The sequence below is a fragment of the Podarcis filfolensis genome, assembly GCF_964270895.1.
Source record: "Podarcis filfolensis genome assembly, chromosome: 10".
NCBI classification, from domain to species: domain Eukaryota; kingdom Metazoa; phylum Chordata; class Lepidosauria; order Squamata; family Lacertidae; genus Podarcis; species Podarcis filfolensis.
Genome location: NC_139612.1, coordinates 23,340,749 through 23,368,248, shown reverse-complemented (window position 1 = coordinate 23,368,248; position 27,500 = coordinate 23,340,749). Strand labels below are relative to the sequence as shown.

General features: G+C 40.4%; 1 protein-coding gene across 21 annotated transcripts in view; it reads left to right on the top strand.

Annotated features, from left to right (window-relative positions):
- FOXP2 (forkhead box P2) overlaps positions 1-27,500 on the top strand; it is a 351,241-nt gene that overhangs the window by 176,406 nt on the left and 147,335 nt on the right. The window contains exon 5 of one of the 21 annotated variants that reach the window (XM_083574481.1): positions 491-518. The exons of the other annotated variants lie outside the window; for them this stretch is intronic. The gene's annotated coding sequence lies outside the window, so the exon portion shown is untranslated. The remainder of the gene's footprint in view (positions 1-490; positions 519-27,500) is intronic. 21 annotated transcript variants of the gene reach the window in all.

The following is a 27,500-nucleotide window of genomic DNA, read 5'->3' as shown; positions in this document are numbered from 1 at the left end:
ACAGTGTAGCTGATGTGCGTTGTCTTCCCTAGACAAAACAGATGGTATTGTTCTATTATCATCCACAGTTATTTTAATGTACTGTGTCCATCTGTGTTAAGATATATTACATGGTTTCATGGAATTTACAGTTCACTCCTGCAGTAACTCGATTTCACTGTTTGGTCTCCAGAGATTTCGCAAAATGTCAAGCTGTAGCTTGAAAAAGAAAAGTGAAATCTACTGGAAACTAATACTTATGACCATTTCATGCCTGAGCTCCTTTGTAGTGGTGTTTAGAACTAGGTGGAGTTCATAATACAACAGGTAAAAAAGAATCCTATAATTTGGATAAAAGGTCTAAAATATATATTTACTGCAAATGGTTTGGATTGTTGTCTGATGACTCATACTTTATAAGAGCTTGGTAAAATCCTAGCATAGGAAATCCTACACATTGATAATATGTAGTTTAAATGATTAATATTCATTTTGTATTTTTCATTGGCAGTGCACCAAGATGCTTCAGTTCAAGTCAGGTGATGTGAATTGTATTTTCATTCATGCACTCCATACTTACTGTTTATGCTTCCTTCTCCCTGCCTCTCACTCAAATACATTAATGCAGCTGTCATTGGTAATGGAACAAATGCCAAACCGCAAGGGAATTCTGCCCCACCTCTCCCTCCATTTGCTGTGCCCACCTTCACAGCAGTGGAAAGCTGGTAAATGGCAGTGGCAGCTAAGTAGCAACTGAGAGGGAAACAAGCCCCACCCCTAACCAACAGGCATCTTCTCGAGGCAGCATGCAATGAACTGCTGATGAATGGTCAGCACCACCCCAGACAGTTCTAGGACTTTCTGCTGCTTTCCCCACACCTCATCTATTGCCATTGCATCAAAGGGTTCCTTTTGCAGCTTGGAAGCATAGTACAGTACAGTGTTAACTGTGGACAGGACTCTGCTGGTACATCTTTAAGCAGGAAAAGAAAGTGAGCTGTGCGCTCACATCCTAAAATGCAACTTTGGAAATACTAGTGTTAGCTATGTTCACTATTTATGTGGGTCTTCTTTCCTGGGATGTGTGAGGTGTTAGGAGAGGGGTTGTGCTTCTTCTGGGGTGGTTTGTCCACCTTTGAGCCTCACCCTGCGCTCAGCTCTCACATGTGGCTCCTAGAAGCTGTTAGCATGCAGCAGCAGCCACACGCCCCAGGAACAGCTTTGACTGGCTAGCTAAACCAGGTGGGGGTAACCGGTGGGTCTCAACCCCTCATTGAGTTAGGCTGTTAGGGACTTCCCTGGCATGTGAAGAAAAGCTCTTGTGGATTGAGCAGACAAGACTAGTAGTGAGTCCAATGGTCAAGAAGGCGGTTTCTGCATGTGCTGTAGAGGGAAGTAAGGGGCTCGCCACCCTGGGAAGGTAGCCCATGTAGGAGAAGGACACCTCTTATCCTAAGCATCCACTGCCTTGTAGGATATCTTCGGAAGAACCCTACACAAATCCAGAGCGCAGTCTCTAAGACCAGGGGTCAGCAACCTAAGGCCCATGGGCCGGAAGCGGCCCGCAGAGGTCGTTTGACCGGCCCACGAGCTGCCCCCGAACCAAGGCGCCCGCTCATGCGCTGCACTAAATCGGCACAGTGCAGAATGGGGACTCCGAAAATCATGGGTGCACACGCGCAGACACCGAAAATCACGGGCGCGGGCGCTTATGCACACACGAGGTCTGGCCCATGGAGGGATCTCAGTGGGACTGATCCGGCCCAGGCAAGATAAACCTTGCTGGCCCCTTCCTAAGACAGTAGCCTTGTATGCCTCCTTTCGGCAACTGCAGCCAATCTGGTGCCAAACGTATTGCTCTGCTTTCCTTTGGAACACATCAGTGAGGCTGAGAGGTGTTCCTGTCATCTGGGCAGCCCAGGACCTACATACACACTGTTCAGGCTTACGCCCTAGGGAGGTCACGGCAGTACTGCAAATGCAGCGGTTTGACTTCACCCCCCAGAGGCGCACTCCATTGTCTCTCAAGACAGACGGATGCAAACTACTCTTCTTTTCTCAAAGGGCTACTAGTAGAATGGCATGTTTTGTATACATCTATTAAAGTGTCCTTCTGTATCTGATGAGATTTCTATGTAGTCCAGTACTCCATCTCCAAGTATGGCCCAGTAAATACCCCTTGACAAGCAATATCCTCTGGGTATTAATTGAAATTTCATTTTCTCTATATGGATACTTACGTAACTAAATGTCACTAATCACATGCTCCAGGGGTTACTGAAGACTGAGCGTGATCAGTGGCCATAGAATGCTGGCTGATGGTTTGGGGAGAGGAGAGAAAATCATTGGAGGTGGGACAGGACAGAGTATCCTGAAAGAAGGTGTAGCTGTCCAGTTGGTGGGAACAGGTCCCATGCTATATCTTAGGTTGAAGACTGAATTGTGGGGTTGCTCCAACTGCTAGTTCAGTCTTTATGCACCTAGTAGTGGGTAGCTGGTAGCAGAGGGAGGTGGGACGTGAAGATGAGTAGAAATAGGAGGAAGGGCTAATAATTCTCTTCATTTTTATTTTTCCATGACTGTTCCAGTGTAGTTCTTGTGGAATATTTATTTTATTAAATTCAGGATAGATAAGTTTCCCCACAGGGTTTTTTTTTTAATTGCTCGTTCTCTTTTCAGTGTGTCCCATTACTTCAAGTTTGTCATCCTTCAACTGTTTTATTTTGAAACTACTAGTTTGTTGTTTTATTTTATTATATCGCATCATCAATATTTAAGAATTGATGTAAACAAGCAAAACGTGTGGTAGTAGATCTGATTAATTGTAGCGTTTGGTTCACTGTTATTTAAGAAGACTATCAAAGAAGAAATTTGAATTAAGGCACCGTTGAGAAAGTAACACTTAGTCTGGTTAAAATGTCAGAGAAGTGTAGAAATTGTATGAAAGGCTCGTATGATAATGTGTTAAAAATCAACAATGTTGAACAAAATTCGAGACTGTTCTGACTGGAGTGGAGATGTCATGCTGCTATCTTAGATATGAGTTGGGCCCACCCATGAGGCAACTTGAGGTAACTGTGCCAGGTGGAAGAATCCACAGGGGCAGCAGGGCCTGATCTAGATCTTTATTCCCCCCCTTGTTCCTGATGTAGATCTTTACTCACCCCTTCTTCCTTGGAGGGTAGAGGGGAGTCATTTTGTGGTTCGCCTCAGGAGCTAAAATGTCTTGGTAGGCTGTTCAGAAGGCCATGACTTGAGGGAGCCATAGAAAAGTTTTCAGATTTGTCCGGTATGTTGTTGTACCAAAGCTGCAATATTTACCCCCTAGAATCGCAGTGTTTGTGACCATTGAGGAAAACCTTAGTTGAAGCTGCAAAATCCTTCATCACAACTGCACTCCTGATTCAGCTTGCTTTTCAAGTACTGTTTTTTGGATTCCTTCCCCCTACCCCATTGGGATTGGAAAAGATTATGTGTTTGGATGGTTGTCATAAAGGCAGTAAAAAGGTTTATCAAGCACTTTGCCAACGAATCATTGACTGTTGCAGCAAATATGGAAAGAGAAAAGTAAGCAAAACAGAAGAGGAGGCTGAGACAGCAGTTAGTTTATGAAGATGCTACATTATGAGAAAAATATCAAAGAAAAAGGCTAAAGGCATAAGGAAAGTATAGTGTTGATGAGAAGCAGGAGTGGCCTGAGGTTGAAGGCAGCATCAGTCTTTGGAGTACACCATTGACATGTCCTAGAAGCTGGAGGGGATGAGAAGACCCATTAAGGTCTGGTCCATTCCAGTCTTGTGGGATAGGACTAAGGTTGTAGCCAGGCAGCACATTTTCCCTTGTTCACATTTCCTTACCTGATAATTTTCACATTCTGTGTGATCTTTCACATGACGTAAAAGTCTCTTCTGGAAATTTAGCTGAGTCCAGGGGAATCTTAGCACTTATTAATTGCTTCCAGAAAAAAATCAATTTGCAAACTCATTAACCTGGAAAATCATGGGAATTTTGTGCTGTGTTTTCCCTGTCCTCCATGCCACCACCTCCATATAACATGACAAAATTTGAGGTACTATTCTGGCATATAGTTCTATGCTGCCATTTTCGTTGATAAATCATGTGGAAACACATGCACATAAAGGGTGGTGACATCCACAGTTGTGTTCCACAGCACCCACTGGTGTGAATGAAATGGGAGTGTGACATGGCAATATACAGTGGTACCTCAGGTTATGAACTTAATTTGTTCTGGAGGTCCATTCTTAACTGAAACTGTTCTTAACCTGAGGTACCACTTTAGCTAATGGGGCCTCCCGCTGCTACTGCACCGCCGAAGCACGATTTCTGTTCTCATCCTGAAGCAAAGTTCTTAACCCAAGGTACTATTTCTGGGTTAGCGGAGTCTGTAACTTGAAGCGTCTGTAACCTGAGGTACCACTGTATAGATCAAAAAGAAAAAAGCCACAGTTCAAACACAAGAGGTAATGCAGTATAAAAGGAACATTAGAAACTGAGACAGACGTGCTAGTATCATATCCAGCAAAAATAACTTTTAATAACCCCCATATCTGTGTGTACCCTATGTCCACCCCTTCCATTTCCAAGCAGATGTTTAATGGAAAATCCTTAAAGTTCACCCAGAAACACACATTTAAAAGTGCTTATGAGGTGGTGTGAGGGTTGCATGCTGGCTCATGTAGACACTGGGGGCAGACATGCCCCCCCCATGCAGTCCCCCTGGGAATGTCAACAGGTCTTGTTGCTCTCAGGGGATTTGCTCCATGTGCTTCAGCACATACAGCAGAAACGAACCCTGCACGCTAGACACTATTTTAGAAGTTGGGAAGGAATATTTTTTGAGAGAGTATGCACCTGGGATTCGTTAGCTGGATACTGCTAATTGTTTCTTCAGTAGAAGAAAGTGATACTTTGTTTCCTATTTGGGAATGTGTGGATTATGGCTAATGCTATGGATATAATTTTAAAAGTAGTCTCTAGTAGCCTTGAGTAAAAGTCATCTTAATGGCTTGGGAATTGGTTAGGCTAGGATTGACATAAACAGGTAATCTTCAGAGTAGATTGTGGTCATTTGTGCCATTCTCAAGGAACTGTAGCTGTATTGGGATACATCCTTCAAAACGTTTGCATAAATGGTCTGGATAAAAGTGACGAAGTCAGTTTCTAAATTACAAAAGCAGGTTCTGGATGGTGAGTTTTCAAAGCAGAGTATGAAGAGCATCAGGATACTCTCTGAAATTTTGATACCTGGGCAGCAGAATGAAAGTTGAAAATTTAATAAAGAGGAACAAGTGAAGAAAATAATGTGGCTACCCATACAATAATAATAATATTCAGTGTTTATTTCTATGTGCTCAAAGTACTTTGCATGGATTATCTAATATTTACAACTTACTTCTACTGTGGGTCACTTGTACCATCCCCATGTTACATAATGGGGCTTAAACTAAGATGTGAGAGACTGCCTAATAACCCCTGGTTGAACGGGAAATCTCTGGTTCACAGCTTACTCTTTCAACCTAGTTCTTATATTTTCATACCTCGTGTTTTTTCTTGTTTAATTAGTTGTGTTCACCTCAGAGATGAAGAAGGTATAGAAAAGGGCAATTAAAATTTCATAGGTTTTATATGTATAGATTATCTTCCATCTAGATCCGTGGTTCCCAACGTGGGGCACACGTCCCACGGGAGGGGTGGGGAATGATTTTTAAGGGGGGCAATTTGGAAGCTTGTTTAGACCAAGTTAATGGCCTTTTAGGCTTCCTCCACGTGAATAGGAGTTCACTTTTTGATAATAATAATTATATGTCGGGGGGGGGTGGGGATCAGGATCAGAGAGATGCTTAGGTGGGGCATGGTCAAAAAAGGGTTGGAAACTACTGATGTAGATATTTATGGGAGGGCGGGGGCAGGAATGGGGCTTAGCACTCACTAGGGAAAAGGGAAATGTGACAAATGTGACAAATGGATTCCTCCTCAGTCCAAATCAGCTCAGAGCCTACTGGGTTTACTCTTGAAGGGTGTCCAGCATTATTATTTGCAACAAATAAAACCTATTTAAATGATTTGTAGACCTCTGTGTCCCTTCACTTTTTGTGTTTTTTTTTTTAAGGACTATCTTACATGAAGAGGTTGAATAGAAAAGTAGCCATTGTATGAGAGTCAAGTTCACGAATGTTAAATAGCTGGACATAGTGTGGCTTATTTTTCAGTAAGCATGCGTAGGATTCTGCTGTTAATTTGTTTCTATGTAAAATATTTTATTATTCAGATAATAGGCTTATAGCAAGCTAGAAAAGAGAATGTTGCTGTTGCCACTGCAGAGAGCAGCCACCCAGAGGATCCAACAGCTTCAATAAACATATTTTTTTTTGTAACAAGAGTACTCAGAGTACTTGAAACACAAAAGCCTCTAAAACACTATCTCATGTACATTTCAGATTTAAAACTATATTTTAATATTTCTGTTCTATAATTAGACTATAAACAGGTTCATTCAGGCGGAGGTGGGCAGGTTAATATTGCAAACAGGTTATTCATATATCACAAACAGGTCATTGGCAACAGGTTTCTTTTTAACTAATCAGTTTTTCCATGGAAATGATTAAATCTCAATTAAATTAAGGTGGGGAAGATGTAAGGTAGCATTTTGATGCCAATATTGACAATGTTGTGTGGATACTGCAAAACCAACAACAATACTGAAAGGAACAATGAAACACCTGTCTGGAAGCACTCTTGCTGTATTAAGTTAAAAATACTATACTGATGCATGATACTAATTTAATTTATAGCACAAGCTGTAGCCAACCTTTGCATATTTTTAAAAAAGAAATATTTCCTCATTGCTACTTTCATGTTTTGATGAGCAAGGGTGCGTAGGAATATTTCCATTACCAAACACTATATATCCATCCAGTCTTGAGAGTTTGGGGCAAATGCACTGCAAAACATATGTTGTTTGATATGCTTTACAGTTTTATAAATGAGTAATTTTTAAAAATTGACTAGTAAGAATTTTGCAGTCTCATTCTGTAAACAACACTGTCTTACCTTACCGTGTTTCAAAATAGAGTAAGAGAGTTCATTTATGCATAGACAGCCTTTCCCCAAAATCTCTACTTGGGACGTTACTTTAGTCACTAGGGTACAAGTGACTATCTCTGTAGTAACAACAAAATGTCACTACTGCTGGACCATTGATAACACAAGGATCTGAATAATAATAATAATAAATCTAAAGCTTGGAATGTGAGATAATACGGCTTGGATCCTAAGGTCCCACAAGGAGCATAGGAATGTGAGAAAAGCCTCCAGGACAGTGTGAGGTGAGGCACTGCAGGCTCCTGTGGAAGAGAGGATTACCTAAATTAATCTAGAGCCACATTGTGCCAGCACAGCTCCACTCATGAGAGGGTGGCCATTTTCCCTCTGCCCCCCCCACCATCCTACACTGTACTGGAGGATCCCCTAAGAGAGGGTTTCCAAGATGTTGGAAGGAGACAGGGAGATTCCCTTCCACAAACTTTCTCCTCCTCAGGCTACTCGTCTTTGAACTGGTTAATAGGTTGGTGAAGAAGAAAAACATGTCTCAAAATACAGTTCTATTAGTATTTAGGCAGAGCTGTGAGTCATTAAATTAATGCCTTGTTTGTCTTTGAGCTCCACTGAGCCACTGACCAGTTTGTCTGTAATGTTGCACAAACTGTTTGTGAATTCTGACCACTAAGAGTAACGGTTTAGCCATAACAATCAGTGCATGTTGTCAAGTAAAAGCCATGTTTGTTTGAGGGAGAACCTTCATACTAGGCCAACAGGGGGAAGGCCGTAAGAGGGGAGGCACTTGGGGTGGAAAGAAGGGAGAATGAAGTTCTGACTAGAAATCTTCCTTCTCCTTAGCAAAAGGACCAAAGTGCTGCATGTATACTTCAAAATGGCTTCCTGAAACAGCTAAGAGTCAAAACAACCCTGTTTTTTTCATTTCCTTTGGGTGTGCTTATTTGGTCACTCATTACTGCTGTTGAGGCCTTGATTAGCTCAGTTCTGAGTTTCCTTTCTCAGACCTCAACTTTTCTTCAGCCAGCCTCTCCTTTCCATTTTTTTGTTTTGTGGAAAGGAGACAAGGGAGAAAGTCCAGATCCTAAATTTCTGAACTCGCAAGAGATAAGGTAGATTGCTATGTGTAGTCCACATAAAGGGAAACACAAGATTACCCATAGAAAATGAAAGAAAATGCTACAAGAAGGAGCAGCCAACTTTTCCTTGTGACGCTCACAACAAATGCCATTATTGAAGTAAGTATTCTAAGTAAATATTTTATAGCCTGCCATCACTCTGATGCTTGAGTCTCCTGTTGGGCAGTTCATGGAGACTGTCAGAAGCTTGGGAAGCCCAAACAGCATAGGGTCGAAAGGATTAGCTGGATGGTAGGGAGAGAATGGATAAAGCAGGAGTTTAAGTGATATAGGAAACCCAAGAGGCTGAGAGATTAAAAGGAGGGAGAAGAGTGCTGAGGGAGGGAAGGAAGGAGTGGTGGAAGGAGCTGCAGATTAAGAGAAGGCAGGTGCAGGAAAGAAGGGGCTGATTGAAAGGATGGTGGCAATAAGAAAAAGGGTCAGGGAAGAACCTCACCAGAGCCTTGGAGGTGTGTACAATGTATAAAAAGTGTGATACAGAATGTGGACTAACCCTATATGGTGAAACTCTTTAAGTGGTGTTTGGGGATGCATGTGTGGTGTTCCCTGAGGTTACCTCATTTGATTAACGATAAAGCATATGGCAAAACACTTTCTGGGATTGGTGACTTAGCATCGTGCCAGGTATGTTAGAACAATCTTGTGTAGATACCTGAAAAATGCATCCATAGGGATTTTGTTTCCTAACAAGCAAAAATAATGGATTCGCCGTTAACCCTCTGCTGACTGACAGCATCAGGCCTTCATGGCGCGGTGGCTAGAGTGTTAGACTTTGGCCTATTAGACTCAAGTTTCAAATCCCAGTTCTGTCACTGCTTGCTGTCTTTGGGAAAAATTATTCTCTCAGCTTCACTTCCACGTATACACAATGCAAAATGCAAGGCGAGCAAATGAGGTACGGGTTGCAGAACAATTCGCAGTTTCAAAAGCACTGTACAAATGTTGAATAATTACTAGATTGTCTCAGTTTTAAAAATTGTGTTATTTGGTGAAGGATGTGGCAACTGGTCATTAAATGAGTAACCCTAGAAATAACAGAGCAATTTCAGCGTACCCATTGCTCTGTTAAGTACTTGTGTGCCGCAGCCAAATCCCAGTGCACTCTTTTGAAACATTCCCCTTAATATTACTAAATGTGTTTTCTTTGTATTTAGGCTTTATCGCTGGGTGGATTTTTGTTTTGGTTTGTTAGTCTTTTCTAACATTTACCCAGGAGACAGAACTTAGCAGGTATTATAGTCTTTCACATAAATATATCCCTAGTTTTAAAAGTGCATTATTTACTTGAAACACAAAAAATGTATTACAATAAATACGTAAGTGGCCTGTTTTCTTTCCTGTTCTTCAGTACAAATCATATACCCAGTAGACTGAGTAGCTCAGCTAAACATTTGTTTAGGTAATTGTAAAAGCAAAACCATGCATTATGGAGCAAATACACTATGTACATAAATGCATATTCATAAATGATTGTGGAATTTACCTCATAATAGGCACAGGTTTTAAATTGTGTTTGCACTCTGTTGTTGGGTATAAGACATTGATATGTTCCAGCCCTAAGAATAGAGGTGTGTTAACCACTAAAGGATGGAATTAAAAATGGAAATGTTAACCCAATAATTGAAAAGAAAAAATAGCTTTTTGTCTGTCAGAACCCGGCATAAGTTGTGCATGAGAGAGATGTTTATTTAATGTATTTCTGTTTTATCTCCTCAGAGAAAACCTCATGGGTTGGCTAACAAAGCTCAAAACAAAATATTACATTAAATGCATAAAAAACAGAATAAATGTCCAAAGGTCTTGGCTAGATGTAATGAACTTAAGTTACAATAGGGTGTATTTTGGCTAACATGAGTCCCGCCTCCCGCCCCCACAAAAAGAATAATAGTTTGACAGTGGAACCAATTACCTAGGGTTGTGTGAGAGAGGGTGGTCCTTAAGGTATCTTGGTCCTGAGCCACATAGAGCATTAAAAGTCAAGATCACCATAATTGGATTGGGAGCTAGAGCAGCTCTGTAAGTAGCTAAGCTGCATCATAAGGATTTAACACATTATCCTGTTTTGTCTTGTAAAATAGGTGGCAGTTCATCCTAGACCAAATATGTCTCCATTTGTAGAACCATTCATCCATAAACGTGGAGTGACGGTATCAGCAACTTTTGAAAGGGTGGGTGAAAAAATAATAATATGGTGGCTTACTTTAAATGTCAAAGTAGCCAAAGTGTGTTTTAAACAAAAAAGAAAAAGGTGGCAAGCTTTGCCATTTTTTCATATGGCAGTTTGACTGTACTCGTTGGTCCATCAGCATTCCCTCTGAAATTTTGGTCAGAAATCCCCCTGGGAATAATGCTGTGTCATGATGTGGTGGCATTTCCATACAGCATTTGGCCCCAAATTTCAAAGGTAAGCTGAAAGGGCTATAGAGGGCAGCCAAGCCTCTGTTTGAATCACTGGTTTCATTGTTTAGAAAGGGGAGAGGAACTTTGACCGCTCTCACCCAAATGCTCTTCAACTTCTCTGCACCTGGATATTGATCCAATAACCCCCAAATACTGTAAATCTTTGAACCAAATGTGTCAGGCCAGCAGTAGTACTAGTCCTTTGAAATCTGTAAATGTGATTTTGATAAAGCTACATACACTTGTCTGCACAGTAGTGCAGTAGCCAACTAGATGAATAAGGCTGCATCCACGTGGCAGTTTATTCATTTATTTTTACATTTACCTTTTACTTCTGCATTATATTTGGGCTTTCACATGATGTAAAAGCTACTTCTGGAAATCTAGTGGCTTTCTGCAGCCAATCAGAAGCCGTGCTTTGGTTTTCGAATGTTCTGGAAGTTGAACGGACTTCCGGAATGGATCCGTTCGACTTCCAAGATACAACTATAAAGGTAAAGGGACCCCTGACCATTAGGTCCAGTCATGACCGACTCTGGGGTTGCGGCGCTCATCTCGCTTTATTGGCCGAGGGAGCCGGCGTACAGCTTCTGGGTCATGTGGCCAGCATGACTAAGCCACTTCTGGTGAACCAGAGCAGCGCACGGAAACGCCGTTTACCTTCTTGCCAGAGTGGTACCTATTTATCTACTTGCACTTTGATGTGCTTTCGAACTGCTAGGTTGGCGGGAGCAGGGACCAAGCAACGGGAGCTCACCCCGTCATGGGGATTCGAACCGCCAGCCTTCTGACTGGCAAGTCCTAGGCTCTGTGGTTTAACCCACAGCGCCACCCGCGTCCCTACAACTGTAGTCCTGAGCTTATATCCCTTATTTGTTCCTTAGCTTATGCTGAATAACACTCCTATTAGGTTTTGATTTTCTCATACTATTCTCTTTTCCCTATCTTTTTTTGCTTTTATTATTAGAATGTAAGCCTGTGGGCAGAGCCTTTATAATTTTATCCTTCTTTCAGTGCCATTTTCAGCACTTTGTGGACAGAGCTGCTGTTCTTTTTCTCATCCTGTGTACCGAATCAAGCATTAGTATACCCAGTGCTGTGGTAGAGGCACAGCTAGGATGCTCATGAGCTAACCTTGGTATCCAACTCCAGTTTAGCTTCAGGAGACAGAAGAGCAATATCCAGCCACTTTTGATTGATGGGGTCTGTGTGGAGAGGGTAACAACGTTCAGATTTTTGGGCATTGAATTACAAGAGGATCTGTCCTGGAGTGTCAACACAAGGGGGCTTGTGAAGAAGGCGCAGCAGAGACTGTACTTTTTGAGAATTCTAAGGAAAAACCATCTTCCGCAGAAACTGCTGCTTGCCTTCTATCACTGTGCCATTGAGAGCATGCTCACTTATGGCTTATGTGTGTGGTACGGAAGCTGTACTACCCAGGACAGGATGGGGTTGTGCAGAGTTGTTAAGGCAGCAGAGAGCATTGTTGGCTGCCCACTTTCCACCTTAGAGCAGATTTATGCCACAAGGTGCCATAGGAAGGCACTGGACATAGTAAAAGATCCATCGCATCCTGGTCACTGTCTCTTCGAGCTCCTGCCGTCGGGACGGAGATACAGGACGATGAAGACAAGAACCAGCCGTCTTAAGAACAGCTTCTTCTCCAGAGCGATCTCAGCCCTGAATGGGAAGCCTGGACTTTGAAAGTCATCTAATCTTCCTTGCTGTACTATACTGTATTGTTTTAATTAGTGTTTTTATGGAGCATTCAAGTAATTTCGTTGTCCCTGAGAGGGGGCAATGACAATAAAGATATTATTATTATTATTATTATTATTATTATTATTATTATAGTGCGGGTACAATTGTTTTCGGTATCTTCCTGTGAAATATTTAAAATGTGGGAGATGGTAGGCAGCCAGTTCTGGATGGGGTTGCCTTCCTTTTGAAGAAACCAGGCAGAGGGCCTTCTCGGTTTTGGCGCCTGCCCCGTGGAACACCCTCCCATCAGATGACAATGAAATAAACAACTATCTGATGTTTAGAAGACATCTGAAGGCAGCCCTGTTTAGGGAAGTTTTTAATGTTTGATGTTTTATCGTGTTTTTAATATTCTGTTAGGAGCTGCGCAGAGTGGCTGGGGAAACCCAGCCAGATGGGCAGGGTATAAATAATAAATTGTTGTTGTTTATTTTATTATGCGTACTTTGGGGGTTCTGCTGAATCCAACTTCATCATTAGTGGGGGTGGACAGAATCTCAGTTTCTCTCAGTTTCCCATTTTTTCCAGTGTTAAGTTTGGTTTTCCACATTTCCACATCAGTTTGCGATTTATTTATTTTTAAAGTTTTCCTGAAAATTCATCAGCCTTCCTTCTAGAAAGCATATCCTGCCTTGATTAAAACACATGCCTTCTTTTATAATTTCTTGAGAAAGTGTAACTCTGTCCTGTTCGGCAAGGACAGGATCACCTTAGTAGAAGCGAGATCTGATTGGTTACAACACTTCTGTTTTATTGCCTCACCTTTGTGGTGGGAAGCTTCAGTGAAGTGAATGACAACCCACTGTAACTCGTCATCTGTGCCTCAGTGAAATCCTTTTATATTCAAGCCAGGGTTTACTGATAATCCCATTCCTGTAACTAGGATGTCCCTTACACTATAAGTTGTTCAGCTTTTCCCGAAGGCTGCTCCATACTGCTTCCTGTGTGATTCCAGTGAGGACCCAATTTCTTTTCCATTACCTTTAGTTAGTGTCCCCTCCTTTCCTCTCATCCACTTTCCTTTCCTCTTCAACTTTCTTATTTTCATTGAGACACCTCTTAGGAAAGCACAAGCCACTGTCATCCTGACAAGGGCGTTACTCTGCTTTTGCAACACATTGGAGTAGGGTTGGGGTTGAAGGAACCCAGAGGAAAATATATAGGATCTGAGTTCAAGGTCTGAGTTTGTCAACCACTACTTAGGGACCACTATATTGACAGATGGAAAGGTTGGATGAAACACTTAATCCGTGTCTGCTCTGTAGCCCAGCAGTAATAATGTGCTCACATGTTATAGGGGAAATCCAGCTTTTTGTTTCTCTTTGTTCATCCTATAACAGAACAGGTAATTCTTGCATTTCAACTTAATCACTTCTCCCTGTTCCTCTTACTTCATGAATCTTGATTTCTCTTAGCTCTCACAAGAGCTGAATTCCAGCTATTTACACGTGAACATTTCCTCTTTCTGTTTTTCTCTCTCTTTCCATAGCTAAGCCAGGTCTTCAAGACTGCCTCCAGCCTCTTCCCCCTATCTTCACAGTAGTAACTATGGATATTCTCTATGCAGTGTAGTAGGGTGGGTAGCCTGTATAATGTGTAACTATTATTCATTTTATTCCCCTTGTATTTCTAAATCAGCACTTCAAGCTACAGTGTTTTTCTTTCACTCCTTAAGCCTTTTTTGAACAAAAATTCTAATTATAACAACTGTGTGATTATTGCTAAATACCCCCAAATTAGTTAAGGTACCAGTGGTGTTTTAGAAAATGTTAATCCGGCCAATTGTAATAAGTCCTATAAGCAAACAATTGTCTTCAGTTAAGATCACAAGAGTAGTATTGTTAATTCCCCCAAATTATCATTTCTGTGATTACACATGTAAGGAAATCACATGTGTACTGGTGCACAAGCAGATTTGGCAACACTTGGGGCTATTACCAGAGTGTAACTACAACCTCACTTCTAGATACATTCCATTAGATACTGGAGCTATTCCAGTCTGATTGCCAATTTAGTAGTTTGAGGACAGAACTGGCTTTGCTTGTCCTGACTTCTGGTGGATTGTTTACAGTGGGAGAAGGCGTGTGTGTGTGTGTGTGTGTGTGTGTGTGTGTGTGTGCTCACAGAAAGGAAGTCATGGCCACTCTCCCTGTTCCATTTCCTCTTTCCTCGTTTCTCTCTATTCTTCGTCTGTTTCTCTCCATGCCCTGCTGACCTGGCAGCAGCTGTTCTCCAGTGCTTTGAAGCAGCCCAAGTTGTTGTGTCCCCTCCTTTCCAGTGTTTTCCTCCTGGTATCCCAACAGCCTTTGGGGTGGCTTGTGGCTTTCAAGCATCCAAAGATGACATCAGCAGTGGGTGCTGAGAGCAACGGCAGCTCCATATCTGGTGGACGGGTCCACACACAACCTCACAGGTCCACCACCAGAGGCAGGTATGGACTGGTCAGGGGTTGGCAGTGGGCTCTCCTGAGGACGCGAGCCAATGGCTGTTGGTCCCATAGTTGACAGTGTTTCTGGTTGTTTCTAGAGGGCTGGTCTCAGAAAGTGGAGTTAGGCTACTGCTGCTTCATCCCTTGCCTTTTAATATATGTGAAGCTGCTAGAGTCTCTTGTCATCCATGCTGTGTTAATATCTTTGTGATATTGTTGGTTGTGGATCTGCAAGCTGAACCATTACCTGGACAAAATATATCTAGTCATAGTTTCTCGTACCTTAGGGCCATCCAGATTGGATTATCCCTTTATGTGAGGGGCTAGGAAACTGCCATGAGTACAGATTGCTGTTGTCCGCTTACAGGACTAGATTCTCAGAGCATATACCAGCATATATCAGCTGCTATCTAGTTTCCAGGACCAATTCAAAATGCTGTTTCTGTTAGTTAAACCTTGAAGGGTCTGCAACCAGGGTATCTTAGGGCCCACCTTTCTCCTTTATGAGTCTGTTGGTAAGTTCAGGTTACCTTCAAAGGCTGAGCTTTGTGTTCCCCATTCCTATACTAAGGCGTAGTAAAGACTGAGATTATGCTACTTTCCTCCCTACGATTAGGTTCATCTTGCTAATTTTCAGGCAGCTACTTAATATACTTGAGGCCTAGAAAATCTTTAAATTGTATGATTCTTTCTGCCCCCCCTTCCCTACTACTGATTTTTACTGACTAATTTTAAAATCTGAAATAGTTTGCACATGTCAGGTGGTTCTTTGGGGATTTTTTTACTGCAGTTTTAATGTTTGTTGTTTCCACCTTGTTTTGTTTTGTACAAATTGTTTGTTTTGACACTAAGGTGACTGTGCATCTCTAATCAGCACTGGCAATTTAATTTAATTTAATCTAATGTATTGCCTGTATAGCCCACCTTTTTCTCCAAGAATCTCGATGTGGTGGTCAAAATAAATGTCAACTCTGTGGCTTGCCCTAAGTTAAGTGTTTAAAAATCACAAAGATGTGAAACTCCCCTTCCCCGCTCCCCCCCCAACCCCTATGCTTGCCCAGAGATTATGATGGGACATGAAAATGCATTCACATTATGAACAATATTTTCTTCTTATACTACTTTGAGGGGGTGGGGAGACAGTCTCATCTGTCTCCAGTTTGGTGTGTATCTGGGGAAAATATATATGGATATTATGTTCAAAAGTGGTATGGGACCGGAAACCACAGTCAAATTCAGACACCTCTAATTTTCTGTAACACTTTTAGAGATGTTTGTTCTTATTAAATTCTTGGTTTGTCTTGTCAATTTGGTTGCTTACTTTTCCATCCATCCCCCTCCTATAGAATCACTGAAGTCCAGCCTCAACCCTCATCATAGGAGGCACAGGAGAGCGTTTTGGGAGGTGTTTCTATAAGGTTATATCTCCTTCACAGTTTCATAGATGCTATTGGGTAAATGTATTCTTTCTGAAATGTAAAAGTCCCTCTAGAGCAGGTGTGGGGAACCTCGCTTTCCAGTTAGTGCTGAACTACAACTCCCATCATCCCTGACAATTGACCATTCTTGCCGTGGCTGGTGGGTGTTGTACTCAGAAACATCTAGAAGACCATAGATTCCCCACACCAGTTTTAGAGAATAAGATCAATCCTCAAGCCACATTGTAGCATAGTCAACCATGTATCCATGATGAATACTCCTTATGACCAGATTGTTAAACTTCTGTGTGAAACATATGGATACCAGCAATACTGCTGTGATAGCTAAGAACTCCATTCCGTGTCCATTTATATGTAATTGAGGATGCATTTGTCTTGAACGCAAGTGTATGCAACGCTGCAATTTCTGTGCCTTCAAAGAAAGTGTTAGTTTTAGAGTATTGAAGGTCATTGAGTTACTAGAGTTACTCGTATACTGTAACAGTATAGTTACAGCGTGCTATACTGAAAACTTGCTTTATTTCAGAAGATAACGCTGAGAATCACATCTCTGATTTTGGAAAGATGCACAGCCAGCACTCTTACCACCACAATATCACAGCCTGATTGCAGTTTTCCATAATGACTTTGCAAACATGCACCTCAACACAAACATTTAGAGATTCCAGCACACACATGGCATGCATGAAATGCGAAGGTAGTATTATGTTATTGTGTAAATTGTATACAGTGTATACTTTAGTGATAACTCTCAATATGGAGCAAGTAGTTATGTTCTCACATAGCTATGTTCTCTCATAGCATTGGTTTATTGATGTAGTGATTACTGCATTATTGTTAGTCTGTGAAAACTGTTCCAAAAGAGCATTTATTAAATATTCAGTAGTTGCTAAATAAAAGCACTTGCTTAGGCTGTACTAATTGCTTGCCACATTCTATTAGAGCGCTTCAAAATGTATCTTGATGTATCTTGATACAAAAGTGGCTGCATCCAGCACAGCTTGCCAATTAAGAGTATAAGAAAAAAGGGTGAAAGTAACAGGGACAAAATGTTTAAAAGAGGATAACGTAACCAATATGGGTAAATTGCAGTAGTTTAGTCGCTTAAAAAGAGAGGAGGGGAAAGAGTATTTGGAATGCATGTCTGTTACATGCCGGACAAGACTTTGCAAACCAGACAGTCCTGAAATTATCTACATTGGCAATGTTACAGGAGTCCTATTTGTAATGTACTCCATTATGTTACAGTATAGTTTTGGTGTGCGAGAGCCATATTTTTCCATGTGTAGAAGATATAATCAAATTATGGGTAAACTTAACCTTCTGCATAGCTGGATTCAGCTGATTATTTCATCAAATTATTGATCCACTACTACCTGTAAGGTTTGAGGCAAGTTGGGCTGAACTATGTAACTATATAAGCATCAGTTAGAAATATATAAAGAAAACAAGTGGGGGGGTGAGTACTTTCAATAGCCAGATCTTTTATATATTCCGAATGTACCAAGAATGTCTTTTTTAAAATAAAAAAGTGGTGATTGTAGGGTACAGTATATGTTCCTATAGGGCAGGAAATACAAACTAATTTACAGGGAAATAATGTTTGTTTTGCTTTTTCTGTAAATTAGTTGCTGCATGTCAGAAACCTTCAATGGGGTTGGGGATGCAAACAGAGGACCTTGGAATAAATTGTACGTAATTGTCAGTGTGTTGCCCAAAGCATGTATGTTTACAGTTCTGGAATGCAGTATTGATCAGGTACCTGTTTGATCAAAATTGAAACAAAATGGATAACACCAGCTTGAAGACAATGCTTTTAAAAATCACATTGAATACATGAGGAAAATTAAACAACCAGAAACACTAGGTTCTTGGACTAGTTCCTTGATCCCTCTTACTAGCCCAATGGAATTTCAGCAGTAAAGCTTTTTAATTATTGTTCTGACATTGCATGTTTAACTCTAATCAAACAGTAAACCAATTGACCATAATATCCTGGTTTTATAGACTGTGGTTTGAATAGCTAGCCAAAGATAACCTCCACTGTTCTTGATAGATATTTAAAGCAATTACCCAGTGATAGAGTAGCACTCATTCAAAAGGGAAGAGGATTTTAAAACGTTTCCTTTAGATCCATAACAATAAAACATTGTTCTACTTGTACTTGCAGAAATAAAAATGTGATTTAATGTGAAAATGGCTTACAGAGTCTTTATCTTGAGATATTATTTTTGCTTAAGAAATCATGTTGCAAATTGCACTTGGTAAAGCAATAGAACTGTTGCTATTAACCTGCACCCATCCATAGATAGTACTCTTGTGTGCATTCCGGAAACATGTATTGGATAACAGAAAGTGCCATTAATAAGGTTTGAGGGGAGGGAATAATGAAAGCCATTGTTCATTGTGAAGCCAAAATATGTGAGTTGTTCAGAATGCATTTGGGGTTATTGTTAAAATTATAAAGAATTTTTCATTAGCATTATAATGGGTATCTGTGGAAACATTACAGAAGTAAAGGTACTAAGCACTCTGATTTTAAATAACTACCACTTTTTTATGAACAGCAATGGGTGAATTATCTTTGGTGTTTTAAGGAAGACCTACTTAAAATATAAAAAACCAAGTGCAATGGGGGAGCAAAGTCTTGTCAATTAGTTGCTGGACGTTACAAAGGAATGAAACATTCATTAGAGGAGGATACTTACAACTATATGGTATTTTAGCGTCCGGCAGTAGTTCTTTACTTCAGTGATTTAATCAGTCATGTAAGAAAACTTGACTTCATTCTTTATAGCGATTATTCATTTGCTCTTTAATCTGAAGTAGATTTTATATGTATTCTAGCAACCTCTGTCCTTAGCAAAGCTAAACACTGATATCGAGAACTAATACTGGAACTGATCTGTGATACATATTTTTTATCATGTGAATAAGCACTCCATTACAAAGTCCATTTTAAATTTGTAAATAATTTCAAATGTACACCATCAAAACTATGCCAAAGAACAGGTACACTGCACAGCAACCATAAGCATATTGCTCATTCAGGAACATGGCAAGGTGGGAATTGAAATAATTTTAAGGATGTGATCCCAGGATTTACTTTGGGCACACCCAGGCTATGTGGGTAATCAGTGTGTTGCCTGACTGCTTTTTTGAGCACCTGATTCCAAATGCAGTATCACAAACCATTGTTAAAAGTTCCTTAGATTGCACTGGTGCATTGCAAGGAGGAAACTTTTTGTCAAGTTCCAAAGGTTTCCTGTGTCACACAGAACTGGCTGCATGGCCTTGACTCTTTTCTCCCCTTTCAAATTTTCACCAATAGAATTCTTGGAGTCAAAACCACTCTTGCCATTTTAAATCTTTCTTTTAACATAATTTTAAAAATTATTTTTTCGTTTCTTTCAAATGATCTCAGTTTGCTGTCATTTGCATGGTATGTGTATAGCCACACTTTGCATGATATCTGAACCTAATGCTGTAACTCACATCTGTAGAAATTATTATTTTATCATTACATTTATACATGATTCTCTTCCTTATTTTATCCTCATAACAACCCTATGAGGTAGGTTAGGCTAAGTAAGAGATAGCGACTGGCACAAGATCACCCTGGGAACTTCGTGGCTGTGTGGGAATTGGTACGCAGGACTTGGAGGTCCATTACTCTAAATACTACACTACACTGATTCTTTGTCTATTCCTGCATGTGGCTAAGCCCAAGCATGCAGTTTTCATAAACCACGAAGGCCACACAGAGTATGTTAAAAGCTGAATACATTAGAAACTGAAGCAGGTCTCCAGATGAACATCTTAAGCTCTTTAATTGCTGGACTACTGCCAATGCAATTAGACAGTTCAGGTTTAAGCCAATTTTCCGTAAGTTAAACAAATGTGCTGGGTTACACATGCTTTTCTATCCAATCTCCTCGCCTGTTGTTAACTAGAAATTATCAGCAAAATCTAAAATGGTGCATAGTTCTCCCAAGTTTACTCTTATTTGCTTTACAACTCAGGTAAAAGTTTTTTTTCCTAATAAAAACATTTATGCTTCTTTTTATAGAGAACTGCTTTAATTGGGTTGTTTTCTATTAAATGCTTTCCGTCAAGGGCCCCACTTGTGACTCACCAGTTGCAGCTTTTCAGTTAGGCAGTTTCCATATTACACTGCTTTCTTATTTCCTGTTTTTTGCCTGTCCCCTTCCATGAAAGTCAGTTCTTCAAGGCTGACTCCAGTAAGCCATTGGTATATAGTTATATGAAGCTGGCCTCCTGGTGACAGCAGCAATAGATAAATTAATTATAGCAGTGAGGGCAACTTCATCAACCTTGGATTAGGGCTGCTACTGGTCAGGTAGTATTGTTGGGAACATCCTAGATAGGCAGACCAATCCTACCTTGCTGCTGTTGCTACTGGGCTCTGCAGAGCTGTAGCCTGGCTACTTATGGTGAAGATGGCATAAAGCATGGGTTGTGACCAATTCCTGTGCCAGCTCCAAGCTGGTGCCACAATCAAGCCTGTATTGGGCCCAGTGCCAGCCGGCACCAGCTGTGAAAGCAGCTGAAGATCTAGAGGATCCTAGATCTGCTCAGTTATTTCAGAGTTTTCTGTCAGTGGAGATAACAGGAAGACACAGTCTGCCCTCACATTCATCATGTGGAAGGCTACTTCTACATTGATGGAGTGACACTTATGTCCCTCAGGTGGCAGTCAGATGCCTCCACTTGTTCCAAGTTCCCCACAGCTTGGCATTAGAGGGGATTCCGATTGCAGCCTTAGTCAGTGAGCAGTGGCTTAGATTTGTGAATTTCATGGTAAATTTGAAGCGCAATGTTTGTGCATGGTTTTTCATTAAGGTGTTCATTTCCCCTGGTTCAGAACCCACACATTGTCACACCCATAAATGCTGCAGTGAGGCCAGAAGGGGGCATTTGATATGGCCACAACTTTGTGCAGAAAAGTGGAAACATCTTTTTCATGACTCAACTGTTCAAGACCCATAAATTAATCCCAAATTTGCACTCGGGATGGGGAACCTTTTTGGGGTACCCCTTGATGGTTGGTTGAGATAACCCACCTGTCACATGGTGTCAGATGGTTGACAGGTGGGTTGTCCTACCCTACTGTCAAAATCCCTTGCCCAGGGATCCCAAGTTTAAGGGACTTTCTTAGGCTTATGCTTGGTAGGAGGTTTTGTAGCTAGGAATAACTGTTTGGAACCTAGGAAAGATGAAGAAGCCTTCCCAATCTAAAAAGGTCTTCAACGTGGGATCAAGCATTCCCTGTGAGCCTCACAGAGCACAGCCACACATATCAGCAGAGCGATTGTGTCAGTCATGGCCCTAGAAACCATAGCCTGCCATACATCAGATGGCATGGGTTTGTTCAGCAGTTTGATAGGGCTCCTGTTGGCAGACTCATATGAACTCTCTCTTGTCATCCAGATAACTGAAAAAGGATGACACTATCTTAAGAACATAAGAGCCTGCTGAAACAAACTAATGGCCCATTAGGTCCATCATCCTGTTCCCATAGTGGCCAGCCAGACATCTGTGTGATGCACCCAAGAAGACCTGATTGCGGCACACTCTGCTCACCTGCAGTTCCCAACAACTGGTGTTCAGAGGTATACTGCCTCTGACAGTGTAGGTGGAGCTTAGCCATCATGGTTAATAGTTGTTTATAGCCATATTTTCAATCAATTTGTCTGAATCTTCATTTATAGATAGCCAAATTGGTGACCATGAATGCCTCCTTTGGGAGTATTTCCTTTTGTCTGTTGTGAATATTGCAACATGCATCTTCATTGGATGTCCACTAGTCTGGCATTATGAGAGAGGGAGAAAAACTTAATCCGCCCACTTTCTCTACGCCATGCCTAATTTTATAAACTTCTGTTTGCCGTTTCTCTAAACTAAAAAGTCCCACATGATGCAACCTTTCCTCATAGGGGAGTCACTCTAACCTAACCCCTTGATCATTTTGGTTGCTTTTCCCCCTGAAACTTCTCCAATGCTATAATATCCGTTTTGAGGTGAGGCAGCCAGAACTGTACATAATATTCCAAATGTGGACACCCCATATATTTGTATAATGGCATCCTTGAAAGAAGAATGTCTTTAACAGGCATTGAAAAGCCAGCAAAGAAGGTATGTGTCTAACAAGAAATGGGAGGGAGTTCCAAAGGGTAGTTGCCGCTACAATAAATGTCATCCAGAAATAACTTAGAAGGACAACTTAGAAGGACTTTCATAATTTTTTTAAAAAGGCGTTCTTTTTGAAAATAGGTCAGAAAATGTGCTTTGGCCTTATTTTAGACTAAAAAAATAAATAAATCATTCAGTAATAGAAGTGAAACAAATTATTTAAATATAAAAGCACACTTAAGAAACTGTGCTGTGCCTCCAAAAGACTTTACTTGACAGTTTCATCAGCCATTGAAATGTTTTGAGTTCCACTGCAAACTATTTCATTTCTCTGAATTAAGCATTGCGTTTAAAAAACAAAACTCTGTTTAGTTTGAGTCCAGAGGATACTACAAGTTATATTGGCTGTGTATGACCATTATACATTACTTTTTTGACTGTGATGACAAGCATGTTTGCAAAAATTACTGACTTGAATGTTTTCTTCACAAATGCAAAATTGTGTGTTGTTAACAAACTAAAAAAGAATTGTGCCACTTTTCAGTTTCCTTTCTGAAAACATGCTGCTCTGGTTTGAGGTTTGGACTTTGAGGGTGAAGTGCCCTCAGGTTTGTTTGTGACTTCTCTGTTTTCTTGTATGGTCTGCTGTTGCTTCTGCGGTCACAACTTCATGTTGTTTAGCTCAAGAATTCTGTGGGGCACCTAATTGCCAGAACCGTTGGCTAGGGAAATGGTTAGTTACTTTAATAATTCTTTTGTGATGATGTTTATAACTGGGGGAATCCTTATTGCTAAGATAATTTGGCCCAATCTAGCCATTGAGTGCCTGACCTGAAAAATTTCATATACAGAATGCAGAATCCTTTAACTATCATATTTTTCCATCTGTAAGACGCCCCCATGTATAAGACGTCCCCTATTTTGTGGGACTCAGATTTAAGAAAATGGGGGGAGATGTATGTGTATAAGACGCCCCCTAATTTTCAACATTATTGTTTAGGGGAAAAACATAGTCTTATACACAGAAAAATATGATAATTCCTGATGGTGGGTTGTGTTACATTCTGAGTGTGGAAGACAGGCTTTGTATTGGTTTTGCCATGCAGTGAAGCCAGGTGATTTGTTTACTATTCTTGTGAGCGGTTTTGAACATCATTTGGAAATCCAGCATATAAATAAACATGATGAGGTGAAATCCAGAATTGTAGGTGTTCTCTCAAAATTTCACATTGCTTTTAAAGGCCTTAAGGCTGCTGGTTCTTGCCCCTTATGTCAAGATATTCTGGATTATGCAAAACATATACATAGCATATTTCTGTTTAGCCATTGGTATTATTGTCAGAGCCCAAGCCTATTGAATTATAAGCAACATCATGCCTTTCTAAAGAACTGGCCATAGCTTTGAATAAGATCTTATTAGATAATAATGCCATACATGTAAATATAGCAGCTTTATAATTCCGATAAGCTTAATAGTTTGTTGCAGCATAAGCAGACCCGAAGTGATTCCTTTGTAGATCAAGAGTTGTGCAAACATACCAAAAAAAAAATGAAAAACCCTTGCATATACTTTCTCAGTGAGTGTATTGTTACATTTTTCTCCTACAAGTTTAAGCAAAGACAGTATTTTATATCACACTGTAGTACATTTGCCATCAGGATTAAATATTAAAGGGCAAAGTTGCCTTATTTTTAACTTTTATTATTATTCATAATAGTATTGTCTGACATTTGATCTTGCATTTGCCTAGGTTTTCTTTTTTCCCTCTTTGCCTTATTTTTTATAGGAAAATGAATTATTTTAAGAAATAGGTGGCCTGCCTACTTCTACCTTGTCAGGGGTGCTCCAAACTCAAGGCGTAAATGTTAAGTTAAAAATCCCGGATTGCTGAACCCAGCAGGCTTTGCCTCACATTGCTGTGGAAATTGAGGAGGGGCGGGCACATTTATAGTGAGTTGGAAGTATGAGACCAAGTACATATGGAGGGCCAAACCTTAGCTTAGTGCCTGAGGCTTGCATGCACCCATACTTCTTTCCAGCTCTGCCATGACCAAAAGGTGAGCTTGGAAGCCTTTGCTTCCACATTTATTTAACCACAGCTTATTGTGCCTAAACCTACAAACTGTGATTAAGGTTCACAGTGGCTTGCTTCTAACAAAGCATTGTTAACTTTAACTACAGTTTGTCACTTTGAACAAAATGGCAAGCTCCAGTTAAGCAAAACAGAAGCAATTCCCCCTCCCGCTAAACTCCTTGCAGTTGTGCTGGTGGAGAATAGTGTTGTCCAAATACGGTCAATATCTCAAAATAGAGTGATCAGATAGAAAGGAAGGCAGGGCTTCTGTATCTTGAGCTGCGGACGAAGGCATTTTGGTTGGATTGAGAGATACAGTCTGCATATAATAAGAAGTATGAAAGTTTGGTGCATTGGGTTTTGTTTGGTTTTTGCTATAGCTACGCTGATTTTTTCATTTGATATGAGAAGCGGTACATTATTTTTCCTACACAGAGATTTATCTCCATGTTTATCATAAAGTTTGAAGCAGCCCCCATTGGAAGGAATACAGCAAAAGGTTGTTTCTAAGGGAAACTTGGGAGTGTCTGGTACCAATTATTTTACAGTTCTTTTCATTAATTGCCTTCATTATATATCATTAAGATTTAAGGTCTCCCCCCTGGCCTACTTGTTTTCATTATGCTTTTCTAGTCCATCTATTTCTCTCTTATTTTCATGGATTCTCATGGCATGATTCCCATAGCCCATCTGTTAACTATGTCCTTTCTGGTTCAGTGAAAACATAAAGTTTAAATTCAGTTTTTAGGGATCGTACGTCATCCATGCTCTTTTTGTGCTTTAGTCATCCCTTCATGCACACAAATACCCCATTCCTCTCTGCCCTGGTTTTTTGGCACTAGATCTTAGAAATTACTGCTTTATTCCAAGTCATGCCATGGGTCTATTTAGCTCAGCATTGCCTCCACCAGGGTTTCCCAAACTTGGGTTTCTGGCTGACCAGTGATATTGTTCTAGAAAAAGAGGTGCAGGATCTCACCATGAACACCTCCCTTGTTCTCTTATAATGGCAATGGCATCTACCTGAGAGTTGCCAGAACTGAGTTCCAGTGAGTTCTGGCTGAAAAAAAAGCCCTGCTGCTGAAATATTATGTGAAATTACCTCTGCATGTTGGCTGTGATGGGTCAGTCTTGTTGGCAGACAGGCAGTTTCTAGGCTTCAGCTGACCTGCAGGCACCACTATATTGCCTACATAATGTGGAGCAGCTAAAACCCAAAGGGATCTGCTTCATGACTCTTTAGGAAGATTGTGCTGTTAACATGCCACCACCAGCAATCAGGTCATGTTGTGACAAATGTTGGTTGAACCCAGGGCACAGAGCTTTCACTGATATTTAAATATTGGATAAAGTCAGGAAGAAAAACAACAGAATTTGAAAGGCCGTGTGTGTGTGTGTGTGTGTGTGTGTGTGTGTGTGTTTGTTTGTCTTGGAGAATTACCAGGGAGGGAGGGAAGTTAATCATGTATTTGAAGTAGCCATTTGATCAATTTCAATTTTTATTTAGCTGAAAAATGGAATGGGTTGATTTAGTATCATTCAGCAGCTAGCATAGTGCAGTTATCCAAAGAACATAACTTGCTAAGTTCCCAACTGCTTAGAACAAATTAGCAAAATCTCACAACCATGAAGTCACCTCATATTCCGTGATTAAAATGAATGCTAATATGAACTATAAAGTTGTTTTTTTTCTGAGTCAAAGAAAGGCAAATAATTTGCAATGTTTATTTTTACAGTTTAGATACCGATGCTCTGTCTTCATTACAGGGGAGCAAGGAGCAGAAAGATCTCATTCCCATCCTGATCTCCCCTTCATTCTTATTCCCATTGGTGAGGTGCAACTGACTGTTACTGAGCACAGCGTCTTATGGTTTCCCAAAGAAGTGAATCATGGGTCAGTCATTCATATGGATAGAATAGAAAGCAGGGGACATTTTCCCCACCCCTGACACTTTTGCCTCCTGTGTCTAGAGCAAGGACATCCCCCCCCATTTCATTGTGTGCCATATAGCAATATGTGCATAGAACTCAGTGACAAGCATTGATTATTCCAGTTCTTGCTATTGTTACTTCCATACACTTCTTATTAGAGTAAAGTTGTGAACTGCTATATTGGATTTTGGAGATCCTTAATGTCAGCATTCTGAATAATAACAACACTTGTGCATGAACTATAAGCATGCCAAAATCCCTGGGGGGAAATGTCCCCAAATTCCACTAAAAGTCGAGAGGGATTTCAATGGAAGCTGAAAGTCATGGTCATCTAGGTCCAAGCTGTATTTCAGTGACTTTTATCTTACTCCTAAACACATTTACTTTATAATAAATCCCTTTTAATTCAATGGAGGGTAACTGCAAGCAAACAGCAATGGTAGGACATTTAGTACACCAGAGGAGGAGAATGAATCCTTTTCTGAACATACTTGACAGAGTTGACCATCTTTCACAAGGAAGAGAGGGATTGGAGCCATAGTTCTGCTGTTTATTAAGCACTGTAGTAGTAATGTGGTTTATCAACACTTTTTGGAACATCAGTTTGATGTCTAAGGAATATTGCCTTCCTACACATCTTTGTACTTTGTTTAATGGTTGGTTGAATGTAATAAAGAAACCCCAAACTAAATTCTATCATAGGATTTTTTTTTTAAAAAAGCACAGAAAACATTAGTATTTTAATTTGTAAGTACATAGTATGTGAAAACACTTATTAGGAAGTATATCCTGTTGAATTTTGTGGGACTTGCTTCCAAGTAACCATGCCACAGTATCAGGTTCCAATAATTTATGAAAATACTGCTTAATCCTGTAACCTTTGTTGCCTTCTCAAATTAGTAGGCGCAGTTACAAAAGGCTTCATATGAGCACAAATTACATCATTTAATTGTATTGGGTTGATGATGCACTGCATCTTGAGATTTAAGTATTTTTAAGTAATTTAATTGTAGTTGTTTCTCCCCACCCCCCAGTATTACTTAAAAGCTCTGTTCCTTTACCACATTTATCAATCCTTTTATCCTTTCACTTCCATAAATGTGTATTGCAACTCACTATA